At 37.6% G+C, this 26547-nt stretch overlaps 2 non-coding genes across 2 annotated transcripts; one reads left to right on the forward strand and one right to left on the reverse strand.

Annotated features, from left to right (window-relative positions):
- Positions 1 to 9329: 9329 nt before the first annotated feature.
- Trnat-ugu lies at positions 9330 to 9404 on the reverse strand. Its single transcript has one exon. It is a non-coding gene; the product is annotated as a tRNA-Thr (tRNA).
- Positions 9405 to 9666: 262 nt separating this feature from the next.
- On the forward strand, positions 9667 to 9741 carry Trnat-ugu. Its single transcript has one exon. It is a non-coding gene; the product is annotated as a tRNA-Thr (tRNA).
- Positions 9742 to 26547: the final 16806 nt, after the last annotated feature.

Below are 26547 nucleotides of genomic sequence, written 5' to 3' on the forward strand. Positions count from 1 at the left end.
ACTGGCCGCAGTTCGCGAGCAGCTGAGCATGCTGTTGGCCACGGTCAGCCGCCTTTAGGCTGCTGCCTCGAGGTGCAGTGACGGCGGAGGGTCTGGAGTGTCACTTGAGACACCCCAGGTGTCGCTTGCTGCATCTGCTGACTCAGCCGCCGAGGGACCTTCTAGTGTGTAGTCGGCGCGTTGGGGCCGCCCTCACCTCAGGGTGAGTGGCGGACTGCAATGCGTTCGCGTCGCTCGAGGCGGAGGGTCGATGTGGAGGCTGGCTGGCTGGCCTCGTCCGTTCCTGTCAGTGGGCTGGTGGCCTCTCCTTCAGCAGGGCCCAAGCAGGCACACGGGGGCAAAGGCTTGCTGGTTATTGGGAGCTCCAATGTTAGGCAGGTGATGGAGCTCCTTAGGGAAATAGCGTACAGGGCTGGAAAGAATTCCAATGTGCACTAGGTTTGTCTGCAGGGGGGCCTCATCCAAGATGTGGAGGCGGCCTTGCCTTCGGCTATCGAGTGTACGGGATGCAGTCATCTGCAAGTAGTTGCTCACATCGGCACCAATGATGCCTGTTGCTTGGGTTCTGAGGCGATCCTCAGTTCATACAGGCGGCTGGCGGATTTGGTGAAGACCACTGGCCTCGCACGCAGGGTGCAAGTAGAGCTCTCTATTTGCAGCATCGTTCCCAGAGTAGATCGGGGTCCTTTGGTTTGAAGCCGAGTGGAGGATCTCAACTAGAGGCTTCGTCGACTCTGTGACGGTCTTGGCTGCAGATTTCTAGACTTGCGCTATTGGGTGGGGAATTGTAGGATGCCCCTAGATAGATCAGGATTGCACTACACAAAGGAAGCGGCTACTTGGGTAGCAGAGTACTTGTGGCATGCACATGAGGGTTTTTAGGCTAGGCAGTAGTGCGAGGTGTCCTGATGAACACTCACCAGTCAACATGCAGGCAGGGAAATCAGGACGCACTCAGTGTAAACACACTTCAGCTATCAAGATATTAGCAGTAAATTTTCAGAGTGTTCGGAATAAAGTTCCTGAATTTAATGCCCTCCAGCAAGCGTGTGGCGTGCAAATTATTCTCGGGACTGAGACCTGGCTGAACCCTGAGATAGGAAGTTCTGAAATATTTAGTGAGGGTTGGAACGTGTATCGGAAAGACAGGTTAGACACCGTAGGAGGTGGTGTCTTCATTGCAGTTGATAAAAATATTGTGTCTACTGAGGTCGAAGTAAAGTGTGATTGTGAAGCTCTCTGGACATGTTTAACAGGGCTTCGAGAAATAAAGTTAATTGTTGGGTGTTATTACCGGCCACCAGGTTCCACCGTGACAGTTCTAGAATCATTCAAAGGGAGTCTACACTCTGTATCGCAGAAGTACCCGGATCATGCTATATTAGTCGGAGGCGACTTGAACCTACCTAGTATAGACTGGGATGTCTATGGATTCATTACAGGTGGTACAGACAAGCTGTTGTGTGAATTACTTTTGAACACATTATCCGAAAACTGTTTTGAGCAGCTAAATCGACAGCCAATGCGTAATGGAAATATTTTAGATCTGGTAGCCACGAACAGACCAGACCTCATTGACAGCGTCAGTGTTGAGACAGGGATTAGTGATCATGATGTTGTCATTACGACTATGGTTACGAAAGTTAAAAAGTCGGTCAAGAAGGCTAGGAGAGTATTCTTACTAGAAAGAGCAGATAAGCAGTTGTTAGCATCCCACTTAGTAAATGAATCGACTTCATTTACTTCCAGTACGATGGACGTGGAAGAATTATGGGCAAATTTTAAACACATTGTAAATCACGAATTGGAGAAGTATGTGCCGAAAAAGTGGGTTATGGATGGAAAAGACCCACCGTGGTTTAACAGCGCAATTCGGAGAATGCTCAGGAAGCAAAGATAGTTGCACTCGCGGTACAAGAAAGATCGGAAGAATGAGGACAGGCAAAAGTTAGTAGAGATTCGTGCTGCTATAAAAAGAGCGATGTGCGAAGCATACAACCACTACCACCATCATACCTTAGCAAAAGATCTTGCTGAAAACCCAAGGAAATTCTAGACTTATGTAAAATCGGTAAGCGGGTTGAAGGCTTCCATCCAGTCACTCACAGATCAGTCTGGCCTGGTAATGGAAGACAGCGAAACGAAAGCTGAAATTTTAAGTTTAGCATTTGAGAAATCTTTCACGCAGGAGGATCATAAAAACATACCGTCGTTTGAGTCTCGTACAGATTCCCGTATGGAGGACATATTGGTAGACATCCCTGGGGTTGTGAAGCAGCTGAATGGGTTGAAAATAAATAAATTGCAAGTTCCTGATGGGATTCCAATTCTGTTTTACAGACAGTACTCTATTGCATTGGCTCCTTACTTAGCTTGCATTTATCGCGAATCTCTTGCCCAACGTAAAGTCCCGAGCAACTGGAAAAAAGCGCAGGTGACGCCTGTATATAAGAAAGGTTGAAGGACGGATCCTCAAAATTACAGACCAATATCCTTAACATCGGTTTGTTGTAGGATTCTCAAACATATTCTCAGTTTGAATATAATGAATTTCCTTGAGACAGAGAAGTTGCTGTCCATGCATCAGCATGGCTTTAGAAAGCATCGCTCCTGCGAAACGCAACTCGCCCTTTTTTCACATGATATCTTGCGAACCATGGATGAAGGGTATCAGACGGATGCCATATTCCTTGACTTCCGGAAAGCGTTCAACTCAGTGCGCCACTGCAGACTCATAACTAAAGTACGAGCATATGGGATTGGTTCCCAAATATGTGAGTGGCTTGAAGACTTCTTCAGTAATAGAACCCAGTATGTTGTCCTCGATAGTGAGTGTTCATCTGAGGTGAGGGTATCATCTGGAGTGCCCCAGGGAAGTGTGGTAGGTCCGCTGTTGTTTTCTATCTACATAAATGATCTTTTGGATAGGGTGGATAGCAATGTGTGACTGTTTGCTGATGATGCTGTGGTGCATGGGAAGGTGTCCTCATTGAGTGACTGTAGGAAGATACAAGATGACTTGGACAGGATTTGTGATTGGTGTAAAGAATGGCAGCTAACTCTAAATACAGATAAATGTAAATTAATGCAGATGAATAGGAAAAAGAATCCCGTAATGTTTGAATACTCCATTAGTAGTGTAGCTCTTGACACTGTCACATCGATTAAATATTTGGGCGCAACATTGCAGAATGATATGAAGTGGGACAAGCAAGTTGTGGGGAAGGCAAATAGTCATCTTTGGTAGAATTTTGGGAAGATGTGGTTCATCTGTAAAGGATACCTATTCTTGAGTACTGCTCGAGCACTTGGATCCCTATCAGGTCGGATTGAGCGAGGACATAGAAGCAATTCAGAGGTGGGCTGCTAGATTTGTTACTGCTAGGTTTGATCATCACGCGAGTGTTACGGAAATGCTTCAGGAACTCGGGTGGGAGTCTCTAGAGGAAAGGAGGCATTCTTTTCATGAATCGCTACTGAGGAAATTTAGAGAACCAGCATTGAGGGTGACTGCAGTACAATTTTACTGCCGCCAACTTATATTTCGCGGAAAGACCACAAAGATAAGATAAGAGAGATTAGGGCTCGTACAGAGGCATATAGGCAGTCATTTTTCCCTCGTTCTGTTTGGGAGTGGAACAGGGAGAGAAGATGCTAGTTGTGATGCGAGGTACCCTCCGCCAATCACCGTATGGTGGATTGGGGAGTATGTATGTAGATGTAGATGTAGATAATTGACTGGTTACACAAATAACTTACTGAATTCAGAAGAATACTGGCTTATTAACTTTTCTGTTATTTCATCATAGTCATTACAATTTTTTGATTGTCAAGATTTTATGATGGACATAACATACCCTCTATATGTTTACATGATTATTCTGCAATTCACAATTAAGGGCCTGGCAAAGGTTCATTGAACCAGCTTCAAGCTATTTATCTAACATTCCACTCTCAAACACTTAAATGTTTCTGTGTGTGCTCTGATTTCTCTTATTGTGTTATGATGATTATTTCTCCCTATGTAGGTGGGCGCCAGCAGAATATTTTGTCACTCTGAAGAGAAAGTTGGTGATTTAAATTTCATGAAAAGATCCTACCACAATGAAAAACGCATTTGTTTTAATGACTTCCACCCTAATTCGCATATCATAACTGTGGGACACTCTCCCCTGTTCCACAATAATACAAAATGAGCTGCCTTTCTTTGAGCTTTTTTTATGTCCTCCGTCAATACAATGTGATGTGATCCCATACCACGCAACAGTACTCCAGAAAAGGATGGACAAGGGTTCTGTAGGGAATCTCTTTAGTAGACCTGTATCTTTTTCTAAGTGTTCTGCCAGTAAATTGCAGTTTCTGGTTTGCTTTCCCGAAGACATTTGAGTTTAAGAAACTTCCTGGCAGATTAAAACTGTGTGCCAGACCGAGACTCGAACTCGGGACCTTTGCCTTTCGCGGGCAAGTGCTCTACCAACTGAGCTACCCAAGCACGAGAGCTTCTGTAAAGTTTGGAAGGTAGGAGACGAGGTACTGGCAGAAGTAAAGCTGTGAGGACGGGGCGTGAGTCGTGCTTGGGTAGCTCAGTTGGTAGAGCACTTGCCTGCGAAAGGCAAAGGTCCCGAGTTCGAGTCTCGGTCCGGCACACAGTTTTAATCTGCCAGGAAGTTTCATATCAGCGCACACTCCACTGCAGAGTGAAAATCTCATTCTGGAATCATTTGAGTTTAAGTTATTTGTAACTGTAATTCCTAAGTATTTAGTTCAATTTACAGCCTTTAGATTTGTGTGCTTTATTGTGTAAGCAAAATTTAATAGATTCCTTTTAGTACTTATGTGGATGACTTCACACTTTTCATCATTTAGAGTCACATGCAATACCAACATTTTGACTGATGTAGTGCAGCAACCATTATCAAAGAGGCAGTCTCCAATCACCACTACGCTGAGGGCAGTGCCTCGGACTCTTGCGAGCAGTACACTGCCAATGTAGACAAGTTAGAAGTGGCCTTGGAAGGAAGTTAAAAAAATCATTGTGCCATTCAGCACTCTAAAATGGTGTGTCAGCAGAATCTGTTCCCAGAGCTGTGAATACTTCAGGACAATGCAAAAGGGACCCACACTACAGCATTATTATGAAATGTTTTTTATAGTAAGAAATATCCTCACAATACTACCATAGATGCACTGCTGGTGGGCACTCTTGCATTTCTAGAACTCCTACACTGACTGTTCTGCCAGTTTGACAAAAAAAGAGCACTTCAGGATAAATCTCATAATCATCCACAGACTGCAATAGCCAGGTGATAGTACCGAATTAGAACAGTTGTAACGGTCAGTCGATGATCTATTGTGACTTTGCAACTTTCCACTTTGTGTTTGTACATAGCTCTATGAGCAAATACTACTAGTACAGCAGTCCAATGTGTTAAATGGTGTAACCTCCTTCCAAGGCCACTCTGAAATACTCTAGTCCAGCTGGAACCAATACACCACTTGCCAGAGTCCATCACAGCTCAGAGTGTATGCAAGGACTTGAGCTTGCCTCCACAGTGTTGATTCCAGTGCAAAGCCAGACATAACACTTGCAATGTACCTGCAGTATGTGACAACTCTATTTTGCAACATGGCATCATATACTGAACATGATCTTTTTAGTAAAAGTTATGAAATGCTCCTTAAAAGTTTTGTAAGATTGCAAAAATCTGTAATCATTGAGGGCATATTTCCTGACAGACTTAAATGTGCTGCAGTAACCCCCAACTACAGAAATGGAGCTAAACAAACCACCTGTAATTACAGATGATACAACACTAAGTCATTTAACTGTGTAGAATTTGTTACTACTTCTCAGTTCGACTTTCCTCAAAGAGTCTACACAGAGAAAGCAACATAATACTTCTGTAATGAAACACTAACAGAGCCAAACAAAAATTATTTTCTACATCTATATCTAAATCTACAGCCATAATCTGCAAACCACTGTGAGGTGCATGGCAGAGGGTACATTGCATTGTACAAGTTCTTAGTGCACCCTGAAATTAATCTAATTTTGTCCTCGCAATCCCTATGGGAGCAATGTGCAGAGGATTGTAGTATATTCTTAGAGTCATCATTTAAAGCTGGTTCTTGAAACTTCGTAAGTGGCTTTCATCTGCCTTGAAGTCTTTGCCACTTTAGTTTCTTCAGCATCTCCATGACACTTCCTTGTGAGCTGAATAAACCTGTGACCATTTGTGCTGCTCATTAGTTCTATGTGGTATGGATCCCACACATTTGACCAATATTTCAGCATGGACCGCACAAGTGTTTTGTAAGCAATCTCCTTTAGAGACTGATTGCATTTCCCTAGAATTATGTCTATGAACCAGAATCTGCCACCTGTTTTACCCACAACTGAGCCTATGCCATTGTCCCAGTTCATGTATCTTCGCATTGTTACACTTAGGTATTTGTATGAGTTGGCCAATTCTAATTGTTTGTCATTAACATTGTAGTCATAGGATACTGGTTTTTTTTTTTATTCTGTGAAGTGCATTTTTATATTTCTGAACATTTAAAAAAAATTGCTAATCTTTGGACCAATTTGAAATCTTATCAACACCTGACTGAATATTTGTGCATGCGGGTTTTTTCAGGCAGCATTTCACTGTAGATCACCATTTCTTCTATGAAAAGTCTGACATTGCTATTAATAATGTCTGTCAGGTCATTAATATAAAACATGAACAGCAAGGGTCCCAACTTCTCTGGGGTATACTTGAAATTATTTTTACATCTGCTGATGACTCTCCATGCGAGATAATAAGCCCTGTCATCCCTGCCAAGAAATGCTTAATCCACTCAACACAATGTTGGTATATTATGTATCCTTGTTAAAGCCTTAGACTGTGTGGATCCCAAAATTCTACTTTGCAAACTAAAGTCTTATGGCATTAACACCATTCCTTCTTAACAGAAAGCATATGCACTCATTAACGGGGTGTGTTGCAGGCATGAGACTAACCTCAGGTTAGGGAAATATAAATGTTGAATGTCACAAGGAAAGGCCTAGGATCCAGTGTTGTTTCCAATCAACATAAATTATCTTCCTATGATTCTGAAAGGTGACTGAAAAATTTTAATGTTTGTTGATGATATTAGCAATCAAAGACCCAAGCTCAATCCTAACAGGCAGGTCAGAACATGGCTGAACAGGCCTACAAGCGATTCACAATGAGTTATTTGAATCTTAATCTCGCTATGATCATATTATGCAATTTTAAACCAGCAAATCTGCTAGCTCTGGAAGAAGACCTCAATGGTCATACACTAAATGAAACACACTATGTAAAATTTCTTTAAGTCCAATTGGATAACAAGTTAAAGTAGAGTCAACACATAGATATACTAATCAGAAAGTTCAGTTCAGCATGTTGTGTCCCCGTAAGCATCTCTCATTGTGTTGACCTTGGGAGAAAATGCAAATGTTGGAGATTGAGCCACAAACAGTGTTTGAGGCCTTCATAGAGCATTTTTGTAATGAATGCAGATAACAAACTGATTAATCAACAGTATAAATAAACTAATTTTTCTCACAGAGAGTAATAGAATGCAGGGTAATGAAAATAATGTCAAAACTCAAAATAAAAACACCTTGTGTTTGGGATGACATATTGTCCACATTACTTAAAGAATGCAGAAATGAATCAGTAAAACCACTTAACACATTTAATAAACATTTCAGTTGGCCAGGGGACATTTCTTGACCTTTAAAAATCATTGAGATACAACCAGTGTATAAAAAGGGAGCAACAACAATTGACATAAATGTTTACAGGCCAGAATTGTTAACTTCAGTGTTTGGCAGTCTACTTTTAAGAATAATTTTAGAGAAAACTTAATCTTCCTTCTATAAATACAACCAACTAAACAACTCAGAGCAAGGGTTCCAAAAAGGGAAATCCACAATAACAGCAGTAACATTTTGTGTGAACTGCTAAAAAGGTTGAATACGGGAAACAAAGCCAATGGGACTTTTCTAGATTTGTTAAGATCTTTGAAACTGTGAATCATGCAGCACTTCTATCAAATTTGGAAACTTACATTGTAAGAGAGGAGCCACTAAATTTCTTGAGTTCTTGTCTCTGAAATAGAAGACAATCCACTAAACTACATTATAAGAATGAAAGTAAGATCCTAACAGTAAAATCAACATTTTAGGCTCTCAAATATAGAGTCCCACAGGGAACAATTATTGGGAAATTTTCGTTTCTCATGCTTATAGTTTTATGACACAACACAGTCACATAACTCATAAGCTAGAGAAGTAGGTTGACCATAATCCTTATTATCTGGGGCTGTACTGAACAGCTAGTATCACAAAACAATAAATAGAAATTTGATATGATCACAGAATATCTAACCAATGAATAAACTTACTTTCAGTAAGAACAAGACTGTATTGGTGAAGTTGTTCTTAAATTATAACCATTCTCCAGAGGATATAAAAACTGCGTTACTATCTATGGCTGAAACATCCAATACATACAAATTTTTAGGTATTGTGGTTGATGAACATTTTAAGTGGAAAGAGCATGACAGCTACATACATAAAAAATAGCTGCAACATTTAGTTTTTAAACCACCTTGCAAATATAATAACTTCTCCTCTTCTTATACAAATATGCTATGGTTTAAGTCATTTGTATGTGCAATAAGCAAATGAATATTGTAGCAGTGCACCCTCAGTCAACATGGATAGGATATTAAAGCTTCAGAAGAAAGCAGTTTGAATAATTGCTAATATAAGTAAATGCCAGTCCTGTAGCAGTACTTCATCAAGTATAACTTAGTGGTTGTTTGCTCTTTCTATGTCCTTCAGACAATTATGCTTCTACAAGAGAATGAAGAATTAATTCATAATTACAAAACGTGAACCAGTGTGATTATCACTGGATACTGAATAATAAAAGAGCTACAAATCGTAGTCCACTTGCTGGTAGAAGACAACTGCCAAATAAAACCAAGCAACTCTAAGGAAATGTTTTTAAGGGAAATTTAAAGTAGTTTTTAATTAAAAGATTTCTAGACTCCATTAATATTTTTGTTCATTAGAGCATATTAGTAGTGATAAATATTTATATAATACTATCTAAGAGCAACTTGTATATATTGATTACATTTATGAGATAGGATCATTGTAAATATTTTTTAAAAAATTATGATATCCACAACTGCAAATTTATTATGGACAAATAAAGATTATTATTATTGAAATGATAATTAAATGGACACCCTAGCTGCAAGCAGGCGTTGATACACTTCATTGGGGACATGTTGAAAATGTGTGCCCCGACCGGGACTCGAACCCAGGATCTCCTGCTTACATGGCAGACGCTCTATCCAACTGAGCCACCGCAGGCACAGAGGATAGTGCGTCTGCAGGGACTTATCCCTTGCACGCTCCCCGTGAGATCCACATTCCCAACATGCCCACAACACTACATTCGTAGTGCGCCTAATAGATGTTTGCCCATCATACTCATTACTCGTGGCAGATTAATCTATCAAGTCCCGTACGAGTTCGGGCATAGCGTGTGCGTTCGCACAAGAAGGTCAAAGGCCAGGAACCCATATTTTAACTATATTTAAGGGATAAGTCCCTGCAGACACACTATCCTCTGTGCCCGCGGTGGCTCAGTTGGATAGAGCGTCTGCCATGTAAGCAGGAGATCCAGGGTTCGAGTCCCGGTCGGGGCACACATTTTCAACATGTCCCCAATGAAGTGTATCAACGCCTGCTTGCAGCTAGGGTGTCCATTTAATTATCATTTCATTTCTAGCAAAGCTGCATGGTCATCCACGGTAACTGTTCTTTCGGGAACAGATACTACCGTCATATATTATTATTATTATTCTGGGGAATTGCACATAATGTAAATAACATGTTTCTTCAGCAGTAAGAATACTGTGTAAACTAGATAACTGTATCTTTTGCAAAACCCTTTTTAAGCATCTTGGGATTCTTACACTCACTTCCTAGCACATTTACTCATTAATAGTTTTTGTTCCCGATCGTGAAACATATATGTGCCTAACAAAGATTCAGGACCTCAATTACTTAGTGAGTTGTTACCTTAACTCCTTAAGTTATTTATGTGACTTAATAGCTTGAGGGAGATTTCTTTCAAATTAGCATAAAACTTTAATGATCTACTGTAATACTGTCAGTAATGGAAGAATAACGAATTTTGAACAATCTTATTTTTGTATTTTCTTCAGTGTTCCTACATTATTAACTGGACTATTGGTGGTAAATACTATGACTGTCACAAATGTCTAATGCATCTATATTTGATTATGTATTGATAGTATTTATTTTTAATGTCTAAGAAACAGAGAGGGGTGAAATGATAGTGGTAGCATAAGAAACCTCTGCCACAAACCATAAAGCAGATTATGAAGAATATATATGTAGATGTAAATGCTTTTGGGAAAATATCCATCTTCTTGGGTAGCCAATGTTTTCAATTACTGGCTGGGAACCATTTCTTGTTTCCATGTTCATCGCCAAGCTGTAGTGTTTTTCTGTGCTAGTACATGTCTCAACTGGGACCACGTTTATTCTGCAGCTTGTCATTTCAAAACGACCTACTTTAGAAAAAGGCCAAGTACGCTCATTGTTAACCACAGGAAATGGACAGATACTGCTTTGATCAGAGTGAATGCTTCTAGATATTACCTATCAAATAGAAGCATACAAATGCAGTCCAGGTTGTGTATGATAAAATCCAATGATGGAGAGTAGACAGGACAATATATAATATGTTCCACATAAACCTATAAAGCCACTGCATATTTCTTGTTAAACATTTTAACAGCTATATGTGCTAAATTTTCAATCTAATATCTATTCATTATCCTTGTTAAGACATGTAGTAATTAGTAAAATTTACACTAAACTTTTTTTTACCATGAAACAACTATATAAAAAGTGCAGGAAACAGACCTGCAAGATGACAACCAGTGTGCAGACAAACAGTACCACTGCTCTGACAACATATCTGCCACCACCAGTATACTGTGTGCACAATTTGTTCACACATGAATTACTGCAAAGAGCAGCACGCATTATTGTGAGGTATGGTACATGTCACAAGGAAATTCAGAATCTAAATGACAAGCTGAAACAATGACTTTGTATGTAAGTGTGTGTATCTTATCACATATATGGGCTAAACACTTACTGCTTTCATTTAGTCCAAGATAAGAAAAAAATGACTGCTGATAAAGCAGACAGTTATTAATATATCAACCATATTATGATCAACAACAGTAAATCACACTCTCTTTTAATATGAATACTGAGATTTACTGCTGTCATTATATGCACCTATGAGATTCACATAAAAATAAGAAACAACATGCAGAAGATACAGAATATTTTATTTCAGTATATGACACATATCGGTTCTTGGTAAGGTACACTGCAATAGGAATCTAACTCTTTATCACACTGTTCACTATAGCATTCTATAAACAAATTAATAACACATGTGTGTATCCATATATGAAGCATCTTAACAAATCTCTATTTGCAATGTGAATTGTGTCAGACATAGGGGATATAAAAATGAAAAAGCTGGCATACTATGCTTACTTTCATTCCATAATGTCATATGGGATTATTTTTTGGGGTAATTCATCAAGCCAAGCTAAAGTTTTCTGGGCACAAAAACGTGCAGTAAGAGTTATATGTGGTGTGAACTCAAGAACATCCTACAGAAGCCTGTTTAGGGAACTAGGGATACTAACTACTGCTTCCCAATATATTTATTCCTTAATGAAATTTGTCATTAAAAATATATCACTTTTTCAGACCAACAGCTCAATTCATGGAATCAATACAAGAAATAAGAATAATCTTCACAAGGATTTAAAGTCACTTAGTCTTGTACAAAAAGGTGTGCATTATTCAGGAACACACATTTTCAATAACTTGCCAACAGCCATAAAAAGCTTAACAACCAATGAAATTCAGTTTAAGAGAAGCCTAAAGGATTTATTGGTAGCCAACTCCTACTCCATTGACGAATTTCTCAGTAAAACCAACTGATTTGTGTATACAATATAACTTCTGCACAATTTCAGTGCAGTAATGCATTCATTGTAAATGTGTAAATGTGTGTGTGTGTGTGTGTGTGTGAGCGCGCGGGCGCAAGTACAATCTCACTTCTGCACCATTTCAGTGCAGTAATGTGTTCATTGTAAATAAGTGTTATAGTAGTTGTATTACATGTTTATTACCTTATAAATAAATAAAAAACTTTTTTATTTTAAATTCAGTGCATTAGTATTTGTAAACTGACTATTTCATATAGTGTTCATTAAAAAATGACGATCATTCCACTTGGGACCTGTGCAATGGTACATTAGCTTATTTGTTTTAGTTGTAAATATTTGTCATGTATTGTTGTTTTTCTGACATGTTCTGCATCCTGGAGGACCTCCTCACTATGGATCAATCGGAATGAAAGTAAATCTAATGTAATGTAATTAACTGAAGCACAGCCTACTGATTTGTGTGCATTTTTGTGTTGCTTGTATTTCAGTTCTCTCTCATTATCATTATTATTATTATTATGTTATTATTATTATTGTTGTTGTTGTTATTATTAAGTAAGGTCTTTTGGTATCCTGTGAACTGTACATGTGGGATACATGCCATGACAAAGCATGCCATGACAAAGTACATTAGGCTCAAATAGTTGCAAAGAACATGAGATGATAAATGAATAAAAATAAAACAGGAAAATTGGTAATAGCCACACTGCACAACCCAAGTTAGTAAAAACAATTCTTTGAGCCATGCACAACTACCACCATTATTTGAATAATGTTGTGCAGATGTTGTATTGTCTATGAGTCTTGTCTGCTCCTTGTTGAAATGATACAGGATGTTCTAGTGATGTTTAATTGTCTCTTCAAATACAGATATGAGTTAGTACTTCCTACCCATGATCTGTTACTCAATACAAAAATGTAAATTATTCTGTAAAAGGAAAAACTGTTTCAGATTGTTTTCAAATTTAACTCTGCTGTCTGTCAGACCTACATCAGAGGGTAGGTGATCAAAAATTTTGTGGTAGCATTGTGAAACTATTTTATGCTAAAGAAAACCTTAATGTGGAGTAATGAACATCATTTTTTCTTCTGGTCTGGTACTTGGGTATATCAGTGTTCCTGTTGAACTGCTGTGGAACATTCACAACAAATTTCATGAGGGAATAAATATACTGTGAGGCAGTAGTCAAACTGCCATCCCTTAAACAGATGTCTATAAGATGATTGTGGGTGAGCACAGCATATTGTTCTTCCATTACTTTTTTGAGCAAGGAAAATGTTCTTTCTTAAAGAAAAATTACTCTCTGAATGTTTTTCCATACGACATTATTGACACAATAAAAAAATAAAAAGATGACATTACTGAATGAAAATATTCAAAACATGTCAATTTACTGATTTGTTCATCTCCAAAATTTACAATGATTGGACGTGCAAGTATGGTTGAACTAACTGGTTTTCTGAGTTCCAGTTTTAATTCTCATCATGGAGGACACCTAAAATCTTTGAAGTTTCCACCCTAGTCATTATTTTCTCACCATACGATACATTTATTATTGGTGTAGTAGCTCTATATGTGTAGAACTGATTATGTTGTCTTTCTGAAATTGAGATTGAGACCATTCACAGAGTACACTCAACAATATTTTTAACAACATGACTCAACTTTTCTTCTGTTGCTGTATGTATAAATGAATTCATTATAGTACTAGTGTCATCCACAAAAAGAGCTAATTGGCTTGCTGTATATTAAATAGGTTGTTCACATAGATGAGAAACAACAGTGGACCTAAGATTTAGACTCATGGAACCATAAAAGTGATTTCTCACCAGTCAGATGAGTCTTCCTTCTTACACTGATCAAATTATTAAGTACAACTTTCTGCATTCATTTGGTTAGATATGACATTCATTGGTTGGCTATAACCCAATTTATCTGGGAAAATATTGTGAGTCACACAGTCAAATGCCTTGGTAGGTCACAGTAAATACTAACACATGCTACTTTGTTACTTACTGCTTGTGAAATATGGTGAGAGAATGTGTAAGTTGCTTTCTCAGTTAAGCATCTCTTTTGAAATCTGAACTGTGATTTAGTGAGGGTCTTATTGTTGAACAAGAGGTATACCATTCTAGAGTACATCACTCCCTCCAAAATTTTGGAAAACGATATCAGTAATGAAATGGGTGGATAGTTATTGACATCTCTCCTATCACCATTCTTACAGAAGGGTTTAACAATGGCATACTTCAATCTCTCTGGGAAAATGCCTTGAGGTGATGATAAATTACATATTTCGGAGAAGACAGCACTTATTATACAGGAACAAGTCTTTAATTTTCTGTTGGAAACACCATCAAATCCAGATTACCTTTCATTTCTGAGAGAATATGTAATCTCGTTACTTTCAAAAGGAGAAGTGGGTGAGATACCTATAGGATAGAATTTTATGTGAGTTGCTTTTTCAACATGTTTTAAATTTTCTCTTGAAAACTTTGTCCTTATATTTTCTGCTATATTTAAGAAATCATTTTAAACATACCTGCAACCTGTGATGTATGAGGTGTGTTTTTTTAAGTAAGTACCATTTTGAAATTAAAAAAAGACATGCTAAGATATCTCAATAATTTTATTTTTACATGAAAGCCTGTACCTTAATCTACTTTTCTACATAATTTCCGTCAATATTGAGGCACTTGTTATAACGTTGTACCAGTATTTGAGTACCCTCCTCACAGAAGTCTGCCGCCTGACTTGTTAACCACTGCATCACCACTGTTTTGACTTCATCACCGTCTTGAAGACGCTGACCGCCCAGGTGTTTCTTCAAGTGCAGGAACAGATGGTAGTCACTGGGCACAAGTTCGGGGCTGTATGGAGGATGATCTAGAGTTTCCCATCCAAAAGATGTGATGAAATCTTTGGTCCGATTCGCCACATATGGACGGGCATTGTCTTGCAGCAAAATGATGCCATTGCTCAACTTGCCACGTCTTTTGTTCTGAGTTGAACGGCACAGATTATGCAATGTCTTACAGTAAGCTGCTGTATTGATTGTCTCATTATGAGGCAGAATTTTCACAAGCAATACTTCTTTTCTGTCCCAAAAAACTGTGCACATGATGCAGTGGTTAACAAGTCAGGCGGCAGACTTCTATGAGGAGGGTATTCAAAAACTGGTACAACGTTATGACAAGTGCCTCAATATTGACGGAAATTATGTAGAAAAGTAGATTAAGGTACAGGCTTTCATGTAAAAATAATGTTTTTTAAATTTTGAAATGGTACTTACTTAAAAAACACACCTCGTATTATTTATAGTCCTTACATTGTAATCAATACTGATGTTATCCTATTCTGTGGTCTTCTTTTCACTAGAGTCCAAATACACTGAAGAGCCAAAGAAACTGGTACACCTGCATAATATCATGTAGGATCCCCACGAGCATGCAGAAGTGTCACCACATGACATGGCATGGACTCAACTAATGTCTGAAGTAGTGCTGGAGGGAATTGACACCATGAATCCTCCAGGACTGTCCATACATCCATAAGAGAACAACAGGGTGGAGATCTCTTCTGGACAGCACGTTGCAAGGCATCCAAAATATGCTCAATAATGTTCATTTCTGGAGAGTTTGGTGTCCAGCAGAAGTGTTTAAAATCAGAAGAGTGTTCCTGGAGCCACACTGTAGTACTTCTGAACACATGGGGTGTCACACTGTCCTACTGGAATTGCTCAAGACTGCCAGAACGCACAATGGACATAAATGGATGCAGGTGATCAGACAGGATGCTTACTTATGTGTCACCTGTCAAGAGTCATATCTAGATGTATCAGGGGTCCTTTATAACTTCAACTGCACACACTCCACACCATTATAGAGCCACCATCAACTTGAACAGTCCTCTGCTGACATGCAGTGTCCATGGATTCATGAGGTTTTCTCCATACCCATACATGTCCATCCGCTCAATACAATTTGAAATGAGACTCATCTGGCCAGGTAACATGTTTCTAGTCATCAACAGTCTAACATCAGTGCTGACAGGCCCAGGTGAGGCATAAAGCTTTGTGTCGTGCAATCATCAAAGGTACACAAGTGGGTCTCCAGCTCCAAAAGCCCATATCAATGACGTTTTGTTGAATGGTTTGCACATTAACACTTGTTGATGGCCCAGCACTGAAATCTGTAGCATTTTGAGGAATGGTTGCACTTCTGTCATGTTGAACTAATCTCTTCAGATGTCATTGTTCCCATTCTCACAAGATCTTTTTCCAGCTGCAGCGATGTCGGACATTTGATGTTTTACTGGATTCCTGATATTCATGGTACACTTGTAAAATGGTCTTATGGGAAAATCCCCAGCTCATCGATACCTCGGAGATTCTGTGTTCCATTGCTCATGCACCGACTGTAACACCACATTCAAATTCACTTAAATCTTCATAACCTGCCATTGTAGCAATCTTCATAACCTGCCACTGTAGCAGCTGCAACTGATCTAACAACTGCGCCAGACACTTGTTGTCTTATATAGGCACTACTGACTGCAGTTCTGTATTCTGCCTGTTTACATATATCTGCATTTGAATATGCATGCCTATACCAGTTTTTTTGGTGCTTCAGTGTAGATATAAGTCTGTTGTCAGAATTATTGATTTTTGTAATATTGTGCATGTTCTTTGATATTTTTTTACTTTTTTCTTAGGAATTGTAAGTAGTTTTCCTAATTTGCAATTACTGCAGAATTTTCACTTGTTGGTGCCAACAGATACATTTACCTTTTCCTTTCACAACATACTTTAATCCCTCTAGTGATACATGCTTTGTTACATGACTGTTTAATGTTATTTCTGATCAGTTACATGGAAAACTATTTTCAATTGATACGAAATTATCATGGCATAGATTAATTTTTATGTTAGCATTTGCTTTCTTATAAATTTTGTGCCAGGTCATCTCTTGTACACTGTTCTTAAAAATATTTGTCATCAAGTCATTATTTATTCCAGTTTCCACTGAGGAGTACCTATACTGTAAGACACTGTATTATTTACGCTAACAAATTGTGTATTGGAGAGCATTTGTTACTTTGCCAATTAGAATCTTACTCTCTTTATGAAATTTGTAGTAAAGTTAATTAGTGACACCAATTTTTAGTATCAAAATAAGGCTCCCAGATCATTTTTATCAACAAAATCCTTTAGGAAGTCTACATTGAAGCTACAACAGTCTCTGAACTGATTGGTGCTGTCTGACAGATAATTTAGTAAGGACTCCAAATTCCTCATAAACTGTTCAAAATTTCCCAGTGGGATCTATATCTTGTTGCAATTATAAGTGAACTATTTTTCAGTATTAATTCATGAGCACACACTTCTAATCACTACAGAATCTACTAGTCTCAATCTTTTTGAACTTTTGTTCTGTTAATGTATGAAATAACTCCTCCTTTTCCAATATTACTCCTACATGAGCAAGAAGCTGGAGTGTAATCTTTTATGTTTGACAACTCTAACTCTGTGGTTATGTGGTGCTCAGATAGGTACAGGTTGTCTATCTTTTCAGTGCTCTCTAATTTCCAAACAGACCAAAAGCTCTTCTACTTTAATATCCAATTTCTAATACTGTGATGAAATAAAATAACCTTACTGTACAGTGCTTTCTTAAGAATTTTGTGGGGCTCTTCTGTTGTATTAACTTCTTTCACAACAGGGTGCCTGATTCCTGACTGTAACCTAAAAAAGGTACCTCTCTGACACCAGTAACAATAGGGATCCTGCTTCGTGTAATGGTAGGCACTGTACATTTTCTGCTTGGTAAGGCTTGTCTGAAAACTATCTCTAAACATGAAGTACTCTATTCAGCTATGATTTGGGTGATGAGACTAGGACATATTAATCCTTGGATTGAGTATTTACTGTTTACTAACATGCTGACTGATTAATGAAATTTTCATACTATACCACAGTGTGGTATCTATGGTGGGTACCAGTACTGCACTATTGTGACCATTTTAGATCTTAAAATCATGAAAACTCTAAATTACAAAAATGAAGAATATGTTGCAACAAGAAATCCCACCTGCACAATTCAGAAAACTCTAAGGACTCAAAGATACTTTTCTTTTCTTTCTTGGTCTGTAATAGCTTAATTTGAAAGAACAATATGGACATATGTGGTCCATGTAAGGAATCCACTGCATTGTGGTTCTATTCACTTTAATCACAATATTATATTTTAACAGTTCATCCGGTAGAAGAAATGGTGAGTTTCTGTGACAGATTTAGCTGGCTTGGTTGCAATCTGTTCAACCACCACTGCTGTCATGTCACTGAGATGATAATTAGCTATGTTTGTCACATAGAACCTTCATATTTTTATTTAATGAAGTCCAATGTAGAAATGTAAACAGAATTTGGTGCGTGTATTATTTTAAATTTTGAAATCATGGAATTCTTGTAACCAAGCCACTTTATCCTAAGGAAACATTTCATGTTCCATTTTTTAATGAAATTCAGAGCGAGAAGTATTTAATAATGACAATATTATTATTTCTTTACTTTCTCAGACGTTAAGTCTGGTTAAAAATGGAAAGTGACACGGACCTTGATCAAGCGTCACTTCCTTTTAACTGTATGGTATGTGTTATATTGCATTTAGGAACTTTCGGGTAATTGAACATGTATCAATAATTACAGATTTCTGTAGTTGTATATATAAGTTTGGATGTAGCTGTATTGCATTGATGTACTGGTGGATATTGTGTGGTATGACTCCTGTAGTTGATAGTATAATTGGTATAATGTCAACTTTATCCTGATGACACATGTCCTTGACTTCCTCAGCCAGTTGGATGTATTTTTCAATTTTTTCTCCTGTTTTCTTCTGTATATTTGTTGTACTGGGTATGGATATTTTGATTAGTTGTGTTACTTTCTTCTTTTTATTGGTGAGTATGATGTCAGGTTTGTTATGTGGTATTGTTTTATCTGTTATAATGGTTCTGTTCCAGTATAATTTGTATTCATCATTCTCCAGTACATTTTGTGGTGCATACTTGTATGTGGGAACATGTTGTTTTATAAGTTTATGTTGTAAGGCAAGCTGTTGATGTATTATTTTTGCTACATTGTCATGTCTTCTGGGGTATTCTGTATTTGGTAGTATTGTACATCCGCTTGTGATGTGATCTACTGTTTCTATTTGTTGTTTGCAAAGTCTGCATTTATCTGTTGTGGTATTGGGATCTTTAATAATATGCTTGCTGTAATATCTGGTGTTTATTGTTTGATCCTGTATTGCAATCATGAATCCTTCCGTCTCACTGTATATATTGCCTTTTCTTAGCCATGTGTTGGATGCGTCTTGATCGATGTGTGGCTGTGTTAGATGATACGGGTGCTTGCCATGTAGTGTTTTCTTTTTCCAATTTATTTTCTTCGTGTCTGTTGATGTTATGTGATCTAAAGGGTTGTAGAAGTGGTTATGAAGTTGCAGTGGTGTAGCCGAAGTATTTATATGAGTGATTGCTTTGTGTATTTTGCTAGTTACTGCTCGTTCTATAAAGAATTTTCTTAAATTGTCTACCTGTCCATAATGTAGGTTTTTTATGTCGACAAATCCCCTTCCTCCTTCCTTTCTGCTTAATGTGAATCTTTCTGTTGCTGAATGTATGTGATGTATTCTATATTTGTGGCATTGTGATCGTGTAAGTGTATTGAGGGCTTCTAGGTCTGTGTTACCCCATTTCACTACTCCAAATGAGTAGGTCAATATTGGTATAGCATAAGTATTTATAGCTTTTGTCTTGTTTCTTGCTGTCAATTCTGTTTTCAGTATTTTTGTTAGTCTTTGTCTATATTTTTCTTTTAGTTCTTCTTTAATATTTGTATTGTCTATTCCTATTTTTTGTCTGTATCCTAGATATTTATAGGCATCTGTTTTTTCCATCGCTTCTATGCAGTCGCTGTGGTTATCCAGTATGTAATCTTCTTGTTTAGTGTGTTTTCCCTTGACTATGCTATTTTTCTTACATTTGTCTGTTCCAAAAGCCATATTTATATCATTGCTGAATACTTCTGTTATCTTTAGTAATTGGTTGAGTTGTTGATTTGTTGCTGCCAGTAGTTTTAGATCATCCATGTATAGCAAATGTGTGATTTTGTGTGGGTATGTTCCAGTAATATTGTATCCATAATTTGTATTATTTAGCATGTTGGATAGTGGGTTCAGGGCAAGGCAGAACCAGAAAGGACTTAATGAGTCTCCTTGGTATATTCCACGCTTAATCTGTATTGGTTGTGATGTGATATTATTTGAATTTGTTTGGATATTAAGTGTGGTTTTCCAATTTTTCATTACTATGTTTACGAACTGTATCAATTTAGGATCCACTTTGTATATTTCCAATATTTGTAGTAACCATGAGTGGGGTACACTATCAAAAGCTTTTTGGTAATCAATGTATGCATAGTGTAGTGACCTTTGTTTGGTTTTAGCTTGATAAGTCACCTCTGCATCTATTATCAGTTGCTCTTTACATCCTTGTGCTCCTTTGCAGCAGCCTTTTTGTTCTTCATTTATAATTTTGTTCTGTGTTGTGTGTGTCATTAATTCCTGTGTAATGACTGAAGTTAATATTTTGTATATTGTTGGTAGGCATGTTATGGGGCGATATTTTGCTGGGTTTGCTGTGTCTGCTTGATCTTTAGGTTTCAGATAAGTTATTCCATGTGTAAGTGTATCAGGGAATGTGTATGGGTCTGCAATGTAACTGTTAAATAATTTAGTTAGATGTGAATGTGTTGAGGTGAACTTCTTTAGCCAGAAATTTGCTATTTTATCTTTTCCAGGGGCTTTCCAATTGTGAGTAGAATTAATTGCTTGGGTGACTTCATGTTGCAAAATTATCACTTCAGGCATTTGTGGTATCATCTTGTATGTGTCTGTTTCTGCTTGTATCCACCGTGCATGCCTGTTATGATGTACCGGTTTTGACCATATGTTGTTCCAGAAGTGTTCCATGTCTGTTATGTTTGGTGGATTGTCTATTTTAATGTGTGTGTTATCTATTGTCTGGTAAAATTTCTTTTGGTTTGTGTTGAATGTTTGGTTTTGTTTCCTTCTATTTTCACTATTTTTGTATCTTCTAAGTCGTTTGGCCAATGCTTGTAATTTCTGTTTCTTTTCATCTAATTGCTCTATCGCTTCTTGTTGTGAGATTTTACCTAACCTTTTTCGTTTTTTTTCTGACATTTCATTTCTTATAAATTGTGTTAGCTGTCCGATGTCCTTTCTCAGTTTTTCTATTCTGATCTGTAGCCTGTGTTGCCGTGCTGGTTTTGTGGGTTTCTTCTGTGTGTTGGTTGGTTCTGATCTCTGCCTAGTGTGTATATTTAGTGTAGTGAGTGCTCCTATATAAACCAGTAGTTGTAACTCTTCCATAGTTGTGTTTTCATTTATTTTGTTGTGTATGATTGTGTTGATAGTTTTTATTGTTGTTTCGACTTGTGGGTTATTTGGCGGTCTTTGCAAGAATGGTCTAATGTCTGTATTTGTGTCTTTGTATTCTATATATGTCAGCTGAAATTTTTCTTCTATATCTAACATGTGTGTCACTTTGTGTTCTATTTGTGCTTGTTCTGGTGGCTGTCTTAAGATTTCGTTTTCCTCTGATTGTTTAATTGATGCGTGTTGTTCTTTGTTTGTTTGCTCTGGGACGTTTGAGTCCATTACTGTATTTTCTTCTTCTTCTTCTGATTGCACATTATTTTGTTCCAGTATTTGTTGTACTTGTTGTTTGATGTTTTCTAATTCTGACTGGGGTATCCTGTTATTTTTGATTATTACACGGATCTGATCAGCTAGTCGTTGTTCTGTTAAAAATTTTAATTCTGGGTATCTGGTAATAAATGTTGTGTATACTTGTGATCTGTATCCAGTTGTGTTGGTTCCTAGGTTTGTTGCTTGGTAATAACAGAACATGAGGTGTCGATTAACTTCATCTGACCATCTCATCCTCTGTCTTTGTTTTCCTTCTAGGGTGGTTGCAGGAAGCATATCCTGCAAAACACCTCTATTTGGATTTAAATCATTTTCCAGTTGGCTAGCAGTGTCGTTACCATTGTGGGCGGGCATAGGGTTCAAGCGTCGTCCCCGACCATGACGGCGCTTGTCCGAGGCTTCTTTAGTTCTGTCCTGAACCAACTAATCACACTAAAAGGGGAGTTAGCCCTATTAGTGGTTTGTTCTTTTCGTCGCCTTTTACGACTGGCAGAACATACCGGAGGCCTATTCTTTTCCCGGGCCTCCATGGGGTATACTATTATTATCTTTGTGACAGAAATTTAATTCAGTTTTCTCTCTCTGTTGAATCCGCATTTTTATGTGGTGTGAAACCATGATTCGTTACTGAACCAGTCTGACTTTAGATGCTGTTACAACACAATGATTCTTTGCAATTCTTTTACTGCTCAGAATCCATATAAGTGCCATTATAAATCCTGGTTTTGTGAGAAGGACCCACATGCCAGAGGCTGTGAAGCAGTTGTTGAATTCTGGAGAGAGGATTCAATACACTTGTACCAAAATATTGTGTCCCAGTAAAGGGTGTTTACTAAACAAGAAGATAAACCATTTCAATATTCTGACTAGTACAGACCATTTAAATACTTGTTAATTATTATTTATTAAGTTTCAGGTCCTATCTCCAGCTAAAATGTTTTGTACTCTCCTCCTACAAAAAGAGAGGGAGGGAGGGAGAGAGAGAGAGAGAGAGAGAGAGAGAGAGAGAGAGAGAGAGAGAGAGAGACCGTGTGTGTGTGTGTGTGTGTGTGTGTGTGTGTGTGTGTGTGTGTGTTTGGCTTATGATTTAAAAAATAATAATTAAAAAAATGCATCTGATGAGAAAAAGCAAGTGGATGCAATAAGAGAAACAGAATGCAGATAAGGAAAAGAAATCAGCAAAGGACAGTGAAAGTAAATGCTTGAAGTCACAACAATAAAGAAAAATACCAGGCACAACCATCACTGGATAGTGTACCATTTGCAAAATTTTCTCTCAGTTGTAAATTCTGCACTAAGTTATGGCCTACAACATTTTTTTTTTTAATTATAAAATTAAAGTGTGTAGAATCTTATCTTTTCAAAATTACTTTTCTTATATAACTGGAAGCTATGCAACATTTTTCAGTAATGGAAAAATGTGGAACATTCATGTATGGTTGTCAAAAAAAGTGCTACTAGATTGCATCCATTGCTTGCACAGCAAAAAATATTTCGGAACTGACTTACTTTTGTTACACATGTAGTTTTTACAAACTGATGTGGTAAAATTTAAATTATTTTCTATTTAACTACATGGTCTTGAATAATGGATCCAAACAGGAATATTACTACCAGTATTCAGTCATATTTGCAGGATAAGATGCCTTGCAAGGTAGAACACAAAAAGTAACTATAATCAAATGGGCCCCTATTATTAAAATTGCAACAATATTTTCCAAATTAGAATTACTCACAGGTTTCGTGGACACAAATGCTGGTGAGCAAAGCTGTATGTCACAGACTCTTGGTCACCTGTCACAAAAAGTAGAAAGTATGGCCAGAAAGCTGGAAAAACTGTTAGAAAAATACTTAATTGCGTATTAATCATTACTTATTAAGTTACAGCTAAACATTTTATACTCTCCGCTCATAAAAAAGTAATAGTAAATATTCAGGAAAGAAAACACCTATAATAACCAAATAAGAATAATGAACACCACATAGTTTACCACCTTTTGTTGAGCGGCATATTTGGCAACCAAGTTGTCTAGTAGGTACTTTGACACTGACAGTGGTCATTCACCTGGGGGTGTCTTTTTGGGGTTCTGCCCATGTAGAATGATGCACAGTGGTAACAGAAATTTGTTACCTGATGTGTCTCCACTTGTGGCCAAGCTCCTGCAAGGGGTTTGGAATAGGAGGTGGTGAGTAGAGTGCGTTTGAGTGTTCCACGGGCATAAAGGTTCAAATATGGATACAAAGCAGTCTGGGTAGGCGGCAGACTGAGACTTGGGGGGGGGGGGGGGGTGAGATGGAAATGACAATGTAGAGGATTTCCACATTTCAATTCACAGAATTTTCTTCTACACTGACAGCTTTGGGTCCTAAAACACTGAAATTCGGTAAATGGAGAAAAACAAGAATAAGCTGTGGTCACCTGGTTCTAAGCAACTAAAGCTATCACATCATTTAACGTAAAACGTTGTCAAATTTGCTGGCATACTACAATTCATGCAGATATTAGTCTCTTTTTACTGCTGAAAATTATTTTGAAACCAAAACACAAATCAATATAATCATTTTCTTCAAACGAATATTTTTAGTTTTAACTAAAAATATGTAAACAACTGTAATATTATTAAATTTAAAAATCAGTTTTTGAAATTTTGAGATCAGTCAGAACACAACTACTGCAATGAAATCATTAATTTCATTTAATGCAATCATAATGAAAAATCAGTGCTATGAAGTAAACAGGAAATAGTTTTGATTACAAAAATATAATGTAAAAATTCATCATAACTTTCACAGATATTTTTATTTATTTGAACACATAGTTTGAGCACAAAAGAATCTGTTGTACCACAGACATTATCTCTAAATGTAAAATGAGCAATGTGGTATCAGTCTAACACTATGGCAGCCAAAAGTCCAAATTTCTATCCAGCCAGCCAGCCAGATTTAGGTTTTTTATGGTTTTTCTAAACTGCTTAAGACAAATTCATGGAAACTTCCTTTGAAATTAACACAAATGACTTCCTTCTCCATTTTTTCCCTAAATGAAGTTTAGTTCAGTGACAACGCATTTTCAGTGAGAACTCAGATTCATGAAATCTCATCATGATGTGGAATATGTCAGAAGGTTTACAAATGAGATATTCTTTCTCTGTCAAAATGTAGTTATACAGCTAGCCATTTGCATAACAACTTGGTTTGAATGCTCAAAAACATAAAACTGTGTACTTCACAAAACAAAAAAGCATAGTATCATAAGACTACAGTATCAATGACTCAAAGCTGGAGTCAGATGACTTGTACAGATACCTGGGCATAACACTTTGTAGTGATACAAAAGAGAATGGTCACACTAAACTAAGCTAGCAGGGAAACCAAACAGATAAGTGCAGCATGGGTGGTCACAGGTTTACTTGGCCCTTGGGAGCATGTCACACAGATACTGAAGAAACTGAACTGGCAGGCATCACAATAGACACAAACTATCACTAGAAAGTCTACTTACAAAGTTTAGAGGACGAGCTTCAAATAATGAATCTAGGGATATACTACAACACACTTCATATCTCTCCTGCATAGATCATGAGCCCACGATCAGATTAATTACAGTACACACAAAATCAGCTTTAAATTATGAATCTAGGAATATACTCCAACATATTTCATATCTCTCCTTCATAGATCATGAGCACAAGATCAGATTAATTACAGCACACATAGAGTCATTTAAACAGTCTTTCTTCCCATGCTCCATAGTGTAAATCTGGGAGCGGTGCTGCATGCAGTATAGACAGCATGCTCTGCGTAGTTTCGGCAAATACTGACACAGTATGTGTGTATCAGCACTGCACTTGCTCAGTGGATGGGAAGTTTTACATGAGCTCTGGGGGAATAACTGAGGTATGTCTATAAACATTATTACACAACCATTTTTAAGCATAATGATTAGTCCTTAATGTATTTTAAATAGTTAGATATGAAGTCTGTTCAAAAAATTCTGGAACTTTGTCCACAAAATTTTTCTATGCTTACCTTTTACTTATTGTGCATGGTCCCGTTTGAAATAGTCTCATTCAAAACTGATACACCACTCCCAACACCATTTCCACTTCCAGAAGCAGTCTTGGTACATCTCTTGCTGGATCGTGTGAGGTGCCGTCTGTGAATTTTCTTCTGTGCTTCGAATGGGGTTTCCAACTCTGGAAATAGGAAAAAGTCCACAGGGGGAAAGTCTGGAAAGTTCGTAGGATGAGGCAGCACAGTGATTTCGTTTTTTGTGCAATAGTCACACACAAACAGGGATGAATGTGAGGGTGCATTATTGTGATTCAAGAGCAATGAATTTTCTCACCATATTTCAGGCTGTTTCCTTCTCACATTTTCTCTCAGGCATTGCAACATGTCCTGATAGTACCTTCAATTATCATTTGTCCCTGTGGCATGAATTCATGATGAACTAATCCTTCAAACTCAAAGAAAACAACCAGCATGGCTTTGACATTTTTCCTGACCTGACCCTTTGTGAAGACTGAACCTTGGTGTCAACATTACAACCATAGACCCACGTCTCATCACTAGTTATGATTCTCTTAAGGAACATCTTGTTCTCATTTCTGTGATCCAAAAGATCTGCATGGATTGCTAGGCAAAGGT

This window comes from Schistocerca americana, chromosome 3, assembly GCF_021461395.2.
Source record: "Schistocerca americana isolate TAMUIC-IGC-003095 chromosome 3, iqSchAmer2.1, whole genome shotgun sequence".
Classification (NCBI taxonomy): domain Eukaryota; kingdom Metazoa; phylum Arthropoda; class Insecta; order Orthoptera; family Acrididae; genus Schistocerca; species Schistocerca americana.